The following is an 11,103-nucleotide window of genomic DNA, read 5'->3' on the forward strand; positions in this document are numbered from 1 at the left end:
CTACAAATAAGTTCTGACTAATTGTCTCTAACACAGATTCTCTACAAAACGTTAACCAAGACCTCTTCGTTCCAGCGGCTGGCAAAAGTTAGAGTTCTTCGTTCCAGTGGCTGGCAAAAGTTAGAGTTCTTCGTTCCAGCGGCTGGCAGAAACTGGAGTGTAGAGATCTAGCATGTACTCTGCCACTGAGCAGGAACCCTGGTTGAGGTGCAGCAGGGCTCTACGGCACACCCTACCCTGCTTTGGGTGATTAAAGACTTCCTGAAGTTGATGGACAAAGTTGGAGTAAGTATGTTGAATTGGGGAGTCACTGGTAACCAGACAGGAGCCCCATGCCTTGCAATGTCCTTGTGAGCAGACTGATGATGAATGCCACCTTGGTGTGACCCACCATGAACAGCTAGTAAACGGACATTCAGGAGAACCTTCATATCCCTCAGGGTCCCTGCCATACACCTCCGTGTTGTGATGTGATGTGATAGGTCTGAGTCCCTGAAGCAGGAGTGTGAGTCGAGCCATCAGCCCCTGCCTGCGGACTCACAGAGAGCCTCCACACAAGTTTTTGGCCAGCAAGCATTTGCTGCTGCTGACCAATGACTGAGCCCTGCAGGCTAACGGCCTCTGTGAGGGACTCATCAGTTGTTGTGCTCCTTTTTCACATTCTGTGACATGACAACAAAGGAGAAAGTTGTGACTTCAGGAGTCAGGGACCTTTTAATGAAAACTTTAATGACTTGAACTGAACTCATAACAGGGTACCTGCACGGAAAGAAACAGAGAATCCTGCATGAATGCTGGTTTGGGAAATGCAGTAGGACGTTTTATTTATTCATATTGCCATTTGTAACCAATAGGCATTCATTAGGTACTAAAGATCCTTACACACACAATAAAAAATGGAGACTGCCAAGTTTAATTAAGTTTAAAGTTCAAAAAACACCACCCAGAAGGAATGGGAAGGCGCATACAAGTATAAAATCTGCTGTCCAGGATGAGACATGAAACCTCTATGAATACATTAAGGCAATGGCCTCCAAGGATGAGCTAATGAGAAAACGAAGCTATGGAAGCTCAGTGGCCATGGTCCTTGAGTAGTAATCAGAAGGTTGCCAATTCAAGCCCCATCACCATCAGGTTGTCACTGTTGGCTCCCTGAGCAATGCCCTTAACCCTCGATTGCTCGAGCTGTATTCTGTCATAAGTGTATGTTGCTTTGGATAAAAGCATCAGCTAAATGCCCCAAGTAGTTGAGAGATGGAAGGACCCCTCTTTGGTTTGTGCTGATAGCAGAGGTGACTGACATAAGAAAATCCTACCAACTAATCATTAGTTGCTATAGAGCAACTAATCATGGTATCCCACCAGACAAACCTGGCTAGCTCAGTCAGTACATCATGAGACCCTTAATCTCAAATCCTGTAATCCTACCACTTTCTGTGGCTCCTATTTTTGTGTATGATTTTTGCCACTTGGTAATGCCTCTTATTGTGCACTGTTCCCACCAGCGTCTTGCATATTGCTGCCTGCTGGGTCTGAGGAGCCTTTAGGGACTCCTTTGCACAGACTGCACCTTCTGCATGGTCGTAACCTAGCATAGTGAGTACGACCACTGACGTATGCAGGAAATCTAGTTCAATTCACAAGTGAGGCGAGAGCAAAAAACATCACTATTACTGCCAATATGAATCCTTGTGGAAGCTACGACAGGTCATCTATCTCTATAGCATGAGAGCAACAACAAAGAGAGCCATGTTGGATGTCTCCCAGATAAACTTGCTCCATATCAAATGTTAAGAAGCAAGAATTGGGCTACCACGCTACTGGGAGCCATGGATAAAATGGAAGCAGAGAGGTTAAGGTACTTGACTTGTAATCAGAAAGTGGCCAGTTCAAACCAAGTTGAACTGTTGGGCCCCTGAGAAAGGCCCTTAACACTTAATTGCTCAAGTTCTCTTCAGACATAATTGTAAGTTGCTTTGGATAAAATTGTCATTTAAATGTAAAATTTAGATAGCACTAATGATCATGCTATTAGAAGAGTCCAGATCAGAGGGCCTGCTTATAAATATGGAATGTGCTCTATTCACTTAAGTAAACCAGAAAGTTTGACAGATGAACGCTAAACCAAGTGCTCACTTTAGATGTTATTTAAACACTAGATGACATCATAGTTCTTTTGCACAGAGATTAAAGGATTTAAAAGTTAACATAAGCATGAACTGAGATATGAAGTTTTTGCTGAAATATAGACATGCCACCCCTGAGCAACAGTCTTAATGCTCAAGTTATACTGTCATAATTATAAGTTACTTTGGACAAAAGTGTCAGGTAAATGTAAGTTGCTCTCCTGAGTGCTACAAAACTGTCACCTTATTTGGTATATGTTTGATGTTGGGCAGTTTTGGGCCCTGTTGTATATATATCATGATATCATTTTTCAGACTGTGTGATTTGTATAAAAATGTAGAGAAACACTCAACAATTGGCTTAAGCAAGTTTTTAAAAAGCTATAGATGTATTTACAGAAAACCTTGCATCAGTTCAGGCACACATAAGAGGGCAGTAGTGTCCTTTAGATGTATTCCTACAATGATTTAAAGTTTTTCCGTAGTCGTGTCAGCAAAGTTAATCGTTCAGTCTCTCTCTCTCTCTCTCTCTCGCTCTCTCTCTCTCTCTCTCTCTCTCTCTCTCTCTCTCTCTCTCTCTCTCTCTGTCTCTCACATACAAGCAGTTGCACATGCACACACACTGACACAGAACTGAATGAGTCTAGGTGACTCATTCAGTTCTAAAGGGGGTTTTCCAAACCTTGTTACAAGTTTAGAAAAACACTAAAACTAACACTCCCAAGTACATTCTGTAACTGTAAAGAAATGTGACCAGTCATATACCTCCCCAACCCCACAATTACAAGAATCCAGGTTAGAAACCATGAAAGAGACATGATACAGGAACATTTGTGTATTCGTTTGTATTGGATATAATCTCTCATAATTATCATGTAATGGTCTGCAATTGAAAATACAGATTGCTGGGCAGTCCTCTCTTAATCACATGCATTCTACAATAGAAGAGTTTTTGTTTGTTTGTTTGTTTTTGCTGACACCATATCTGAGTTTGGGATAGTGAATGAAATCTATGATTAAATGATGTCATATATTTAAATTATGTTATAAATGTTAACTATTTTGTGTGTATGTGTGTGTATCTGTGTGTGTGTGTGTGTGTGTGTGCGTGTGAGAGAGAGAGAGAGAGAGAGGGAGTTTATTAATGTTGAGTCATTAGAAATGATTATAACATGACTTGACAGGAAGTGAAAGCAATAGAGATCTCCAATAGATGCAATCTTACCCACAAACACATCATAGTGAGATGATGTAATAACTGAGGTGTAGTTACACTGCAGTGTAACTGTTGTCATTGTGATTGTATTATAATGAATGAGGAGTTGTTTCAGTTTGGTGTGATTGCAGAGGGAGCCTCATATTGCCTTTAAATGTACCTCTTTTTGCATGTCATCACCGGCCATGTCTACACAATTTTAGTCTCAGCTTCTGGAGAATGAGAAAACTTCAGTTCAAGACTTCCCTGTATCTCCATAGATACATAATTTTGTTTCTGCGGTTCAGGAAGAGATGAATTTTCTAAACTGGAGCTCACATGTGAAAAGTTTTTGCATGCATACAAACACACACACACACACACACACACACACACACATACACACGCACGCATGCACACACACACACACAACAGAATGTAGAAAACTGTGAACTGCTCACAGTCAGAATGTCTCACTGTGGTGGTAGGTTAACACCTGTTACACTTACACACAAATGGGTTATATGGAGGAGCAGGGGAAAACATACTCTTAACATCTCTTACCCTCAAGTACTGGTCAAGCAGTACTGACTTGAAACTCAGGATCACAGATAGAACCTTTCACACTGCAGAGCACTTAGCTCTTAGATTACCTATCAGATTGTAAAGATATAGCTGTCTGATGTAGGGCAACTGATAAATCATTCTCTTTCGCAGCCACTCGGGAGCTATGAAGTAAAAAACAGTAGATTAATAAAGCAGTAGAGTTTTCTAAATAGTAGTAAAAGTATGCAAGCAAACCCACAAGCCCTCAGTTTTGGGCTACATATGCTGAAAAGAAACCGCATAGGATTGGATCAGGCAAAACTCCACTATTTCATTACAAATGAAACAAAGTCTCAAATACTGTTTATAATACTGAATACTAATACTAAAAAGGAAATATGAGATATACTCTCAATCTGCTCATTATTTTACTGCATTGATTAATGCATCAAATCATGATACCACTATATTGTATTGAATCAATTACTGAATTTGTTTGAATTGCTATCTATTTCTGCTTGCTTTTGCAAGTTTAACAGTGTCAAGTGTTAAGTGTTTCTGGGAATTATTTATTGAGAGATTGTTTTAAAATATTTATACAAATGTATAAACAAATGGATTTGTGTAGAATATGACAAACTATGTCGTGCATTCACTGTCGAATGATGGGAAATGCATCAGAGGGTTATATGATAAAAGCAGACCTCTGTAATGCCTTCAGGTAGCTTCTTCAGGCTACATTAGTCTGCTGCTGGCTATTCCCAAAGGCACTGTGCATGCAGTTGAGCCATGTACACACAGCCACATACCACATGGCTTGTAAAGGCTCTCCTGAAACCTTTGCCTTGATCAAACCCACAGAAAGATGCAACATGGTGAAAAATTCTCCCCCACATTCCCCTTGAGGGTGCACTCACTCTAAGCATTGCTATGCAGTACAGATGTGTGCCCCAAAGTTGAAGTTCATGTTCAAGATTTAGCTGCACCATATATCTGAACATTTGGCTTGTGAGTTTGAGTTAGGTTGCGCACTATTATTCTTGCACTGTTTGATTAAAAGGCGAGCTAGTATGTTGAGACTAGTTATAATTACAGTGGAAAGCCATTAAAACTTAAAAAAATATATGTTTATTTATTTTTATTATATTTGTATATTTTCATAATAGAAATGTATGTGAAATGTTGCCCCAGTAGTATCCAAAAACCGGCCATTCCTTCGGGTACATGTATAATTCATGTGAGGAATATTGCAGGATATTGGGAGGTTTGCATCAGAAAAGAGTACAGGGCCAGAGAATGATCTTACAAACAAACTCAGAAAACATTATATAGGATCTAATCACAGGGGAACAGGCTACTACAGGAAGGCAAAATCAAATTAAACAGGCAGAGGCCAGAAACCACACAGGGAATGGTAAATACTTGGGATATTATGGCTAAAAAAATGAATCTAGCTGGTAAGTTATTAAGCCGGAGCAAGGCAGGGATGATGGATGAGGGAATGAAAGTATGTGTGTGTTTACCTGTTTGGTTCACACATGTGCATGTTTGATTCACAATAATATTCAGCTGATAAATGAATTACTATTACTGAACACTGGGACAAGGGTGGAGGCATAGCAGTCTCTGGCCAACACATAATGGACAGGCTGTGTGTATGTGGGTGTCTGTCAAAGAAGACAGTGAAAGAAAGAGTATGTTTTTTTTTAATGCTTTCTGGCTATAGTGTTATTTTCTTATTTTTTCCACAGTTTATTTTTTCTTAGGAGTTATTCAGTTCCTGACACAAAACCTCCATCTCCTCATTTGTGCTAGGGTTTTTCCAGTGTTTAAAATGTGTGGGCTCTATTTCAGTGTGTGCTCACTCTGTGATTAGTCCGTTAACTGTAGTACAGTGTTGCTGAGGGAGACAGTAATTACACACGTCGATGGCCATCTCCTGGCATGCTCCTGGGAGCTGCAGAGAGAGCCTTGTGCTGGGCAGAAGGTGTTGACGTCATTTATTTAGAAATGTAACCTATATACAATTTTTTGAAGGTGTCTGATTGATAAAAACAGAGAAACAGAGAAAACCCTTTGGGCAGAACTGGTTCTGTGATGTGACTATGAGAGTGAAGGGGTAAAGCACTGTAAGGACACTGTCAAAATCCAACTGCAGGGACTGCACTACTTCAAAGATCCCAAGGAAACAGACATGCCGAAGCACTTGTTTTCTTTCATCCTTTTTTCTTTTATCTTTTTCTTTCATAATTTTCCTTTTGTGTGGTTGGGTGTGAAGTAAAGAACCAGGGTGAGGAGCTAATTTGTCTAGATACTTTTTAGAGCTGAGTAATGCAGACATTTTGAGCAGTAGCTTGCTTGTCTTTTTTTGGATGTAAATGTTTTATCAATTAATAAACATTATTGCAGTGTTGAATAAGCCTGTAATTTGATGTCAATAGTACTTTGACTTTTGGGGAATGTTAGATAAGATGAACCTTGATACTGAAACCTGCTGTCCTCATTCCACTTTCGGTTCTTCCCATTCGCTCACCTCAGTCATCCTGCCAGTTTTTTCCAGCTGGTCTTTCTAATCTTTTCTCCTCCCACCCTCCCCCATCCAGCTGATGTTTTTCTTTTGCTGTAGTCCTCTAGCCTCCTAGTTTGAACACTACAGATTCAGCCCCTTTCCCTTTCCATTCTTACTTGTGTGTGTGTGTGTGTGTGTGTGTGTGTGTGTGTGTGTGTGTGTGTGTGTGTGTGTGTGTGTGTGTGTGTGTGTGTGTGTGTGTGTCTGTCTGCCTGTCTGCATCTGTTTGTCTGTCTGTATGCAAGTGTGTGAATGTTGGAGTCACAATGTTCCTAATGGAATGTGGTTTTGTCTGGCTCTCATTCATCTAACCATGACCTTTCACCTCTTAAAGCCTTAAATACTTTAACTCAGGGCCACTTGAGAATCCATAAAAACACACACACACACACACACACACACACACACACACACACACACACACACACACCACAATTATTAGCAATATACTGACTTGTACAACCCTGCTTTCTTTAAGGCAGGATAACAAGATAATTGATCTTAGGCATAATATACATTTTTTTCTGTAGTGTTAAGGGAGCAGGTTATTATGGAACCACTGCCACAATCTTCTTGATCTGAGTTGTTAGAATGCAGGAGATGACAGGTTATTACCAGAATGTGGCCAAATGGCAGTAAACATTCCAATCAGAGTATGCATCAGTGGGGACAGAGTAAAGATCTAGGAGGTTATGTGAGCCAGAAGGGAGAGGCAGATATTATATGTAGTCTTTAATAACTAGCATTTATCATATATAGTCTTTAGGTGTTGTGAATGTATATGGCTTTAGCTGTTGTACTTGTTTGTATATAGTCATTATCCACTGGGATAGTTTGTAGTCTTTAGCCTCTTTCTTTCTATCTAAGCAAATGGAGACTCTGTTCACGTCACGTGACCATTGAGACCTGGCCATTGACCAGGATATTTTTTCACTGAGATCTGCTTCATCAGTATTATGAAGACAAGAACATGTTGGCTAAAAATACCAAATGAACCTATTTGCACAGGGTAAAATTAACCAGCATCCAAAGAATCCAGTTAATTCATGTTGTATACTAATAGCATCAAGCCTAAACCTTAAGTAGCATTGTAACAGTAGCTACACAGCCACAGGGCAGTACTTGCAAGATTTTAAAAAAATGAGTCATCATGAGAAAGAATGAACTTGTTTGGCTACTTGTTCAGCTGATAGGTAATTAAAAAGCTCATCACAAATTACAATGGGATCAGCGGATGCTTGAGAAAATGTTGTAAACATTTTTGTTCCATCTCAGACTACTATTTAACTACTATTTTACTGGTCAATCTGCATTAGTTTTTGCAACGAGGCCCCCCAGATATAACAATTAACACATGCAACAAAGTTTGACTGGGTAGAAGACCAATCACAGCAGCTTCAGATTCAGCATGTACCAAAGTTTATTCATCTCTAAAACTCTAAGGAAGAGCCAGTGGGTCCAGACTTATATTCCTCACTCTCCTAAATTAACTCCTTCCATATTAGTTTCACTGAAATTGATTAAGCATGCACAGTAGTTTTTGTATAAATGCCTTAATAATAACTGAATAAACTGTTTAAGAGGTTAACACCAGTACAGTATGAATGCTACACAGGCCTGTCATAGTGTTACACATCTCTACTTTAACTAACTTTAAAAATTGTAAATAATAATATTAATAATAATAATAATAATGATAATAATAATAATAATAATAATAATAATAATAATAACAACTCATTATATAACGCATCAGGATGTTGTATGAAATACTTTTACATTTATACTAAACTCACAGGGATTATTGTGACGTGCATGTCGTGTCACAGATGTTTTTGTGTCTATAGCTGTGTCTGTACTCAAGCTCTCCTTCAGGATAAGAAATTGTACCTCACAGAAACCTCACAGCTTACCCCAGCACAGCACTGCTTTGTGCTGCTACTGCTTTCTCCACCTCTCTCTTTTTGCAGAGAGGAGTGAGGAGAAAGCTCCGAGAAGTACCAGAAAACAAAGCAACATTGTCTTGTTTTCTTTCAAACAATCCAGACTTTCAGCTTTTGTCCCTTCTTCTTGGGGCTGGACCAAAATTGCCCACCCTTTCACAAACAACTTCAACAATGGCAGAACTATTCTCTTAGTTAAATGAATTCATTCTGTTTTAATGCTGTGTCAGGGGTGCAGTCAAACTCTTAGTGCTCCACAGCTGTGGTCCTGTACCCGCAGCTCCAGTATCCCAACACTCCAATATCCAACAGTGGCAGATAAACAAAGCGTTTTTTTCCCTTTTCATCAGCATGGCAATGTGTGATTGATTTCACAGGAGGTGACCTGGATATGAGCTGTGATAGAAGGACTGCCCAGGAAGACACAGGGAATTATGGGGATACACTATACTTCTTGTCACATTCCACCTCTGTTTTCCCTTGATTGCCTCCTTCCATTCTCATTAGCTATTATATCTCCTGTATTTCATCATCTCTTTCATCTGTGTGGCCACCTGTTTACCCATTCTTCTCCATTTAGAAATCTCTGTCTTCATTCATGTTATGCGGCTGCGGGGTGGTCTTGTGTCTCTGCCTTGCCAAATGTGACACTTATTATGAGAACTTCAGATATAGCCTTTCATTAATGAATTTGCACTGCAAATGCCATATCCTTAGCAGCACAATGAGAATCTTTACAGAACAGAGAAAGTGGAAACTTTTGATGATGTATACAGTGGATTTAGGAACTCTCTGACCACATAGCCTATCATCAGGTCTAACTTAACAGTGTCTTTCTGTTTCATAAACAATGAAAAAGTAACCCCATTCCACCCAAGACCCTTCACTCACTCTCCTTCTCACTTTTTCTCTATTTTTTCTTTCATGCTCACTCTCTTGTTCTCAGAAGGAGAGGCATATTTCAGTCACACTGTTACAGGCAGAGAGACAGGCAGAGTCTAAATGGAACCAGATGTTCCTCTTGTTGGGAATGATAGAAATTCAGACCCAGAAAGAACCCACAGTGGCTTCAGTAACCTACACAATTTCAACATTACACAACACACACACACACACACACACACACACACCACACACCATACACCCACTCTGCTGAAAACGTCTGAAGGTCCTGTCTTAATACAGATGAGAAAGAAAAACACTGATACATGAAACAGTGAAACACACACTATGTGTCTGTGTGTATGTAAGACAGAGTGTAGTCAGTAACAGAGACAATACTCTCTGGGTGTTGTCTTTTAAATGCATTTTTCATTAAATTATATTATCACACATGTTGGATCACCACAAACCCTTTATTTTAAAAAGAAATAAAATAGGAGCCTTTGTGTGTGTGTGTGTGTGTGTGTGTGTGTGTGTGTGTGTGTGTGTGTGTGTCTGTGTTTATATGTCTCTTGAGGCATACACAGGAAATGGGATAGGGTGTGGTGATAATGTACGGTTTTAAGAGACTGAAAAAGCTCCAAATTCTCAAACTTTCCAGTAAAGCAGAAGACAACAATAAGCTGTGTGTCTTAGAGAGAGATGTAGTGAGCTTAACTCTACCTCACTCTATCTAATTGATTAAATAGACTATTAGCTCCTCTTATCCCAGCCTACCTGTCCTCACCTACTTTCTGCAGATCCACAGGTACTGAATTAACTCCCAGGAGGGATAACACTCATGGGACTACAAATTAGGAAGCAGTTTACAAGAAAAGAATGTTTGTAATGCTACCTTTTAACAATGATCAGTAAATGAAGGGTTGAAACACTGTAATATATTTATAATGTCTTATATAACTCAAACTGCTCAGAGAAAGAGAAAGAGAGGAAAAGATTACTAAATCATGGAGCAACCTGTGTTACTTGTTCACATGTTTAGACATGTTCAGTCTTTCAAAAGAATCCAACCTCAATACATGCAATATGAATGTGTACACATACACACACACACACACACACACACACACACACACACACACACACACACACACACACACACACACACACACACACACACAGCACACACACACTCATATATATACACACACTGCCTCAGTGAGACATGAATTTAGACTTTGTTATAGGCAGCTCAATTATATGAAAGTTGAAATGGGTTCAGACCTGCCTATGATGTGTCAAAAATATTAAGGGTGTGTGTATATGTGTGGTTAATGCTGCTGGCATGAAATATGCGTGCACCCACACACACACATATGCACAGTCAGTTCAATCTGATATGAGCAAAATTTGCTTTTAGCATTAAAGCTCCATGGATCACCCCACCCCTATGCCCTTGTCCCACCCCCTCTGTCTCACTCCACCCCAGCCTCATTCTGAGCCAAAGCAATGGCTTCTTCAACAATTTAAACGAACAAGCTGATAATGCCAATAGTTTTCTAATAATTTTCTAACCTTAGAGGAAATGTCTTGAGAAGTTTTTTTTTTTTTACTGACAACCTAATAATGATGATTAGAAAAACCTTGCAATAACCTTCTAACCCAATACAAATGAAGAACCTGTAAGAGCCATGGTGACCCTGTGAAAGAATTTTAAAAGTTATATGTGATGTTCCAGATCCATCTAGACAACATCATCACTCAATCTCTCTGGCTTTTAGCTGTGTGCTCTGATCCTAACACTGAACTGCAGCAAGAATTCTGACCCTCTTAGGTCTGTTT

The sequence above is a fragment of the Electrophorus electricus genome, chromosome 12 (genome assembly GCF_041902795.1).
Source record: "Electrophorus electricus isolate QZ-2024a chromosome 12, ASM4190279v1, whole genome shotgun sequence".
Taxonomy (NCBI): Eukaryota; Metazoa; Chordata; class Actinopteri; order Gymnotiformes; family Gymnotidae; genus Electrophorus; species Electrophorus electricus.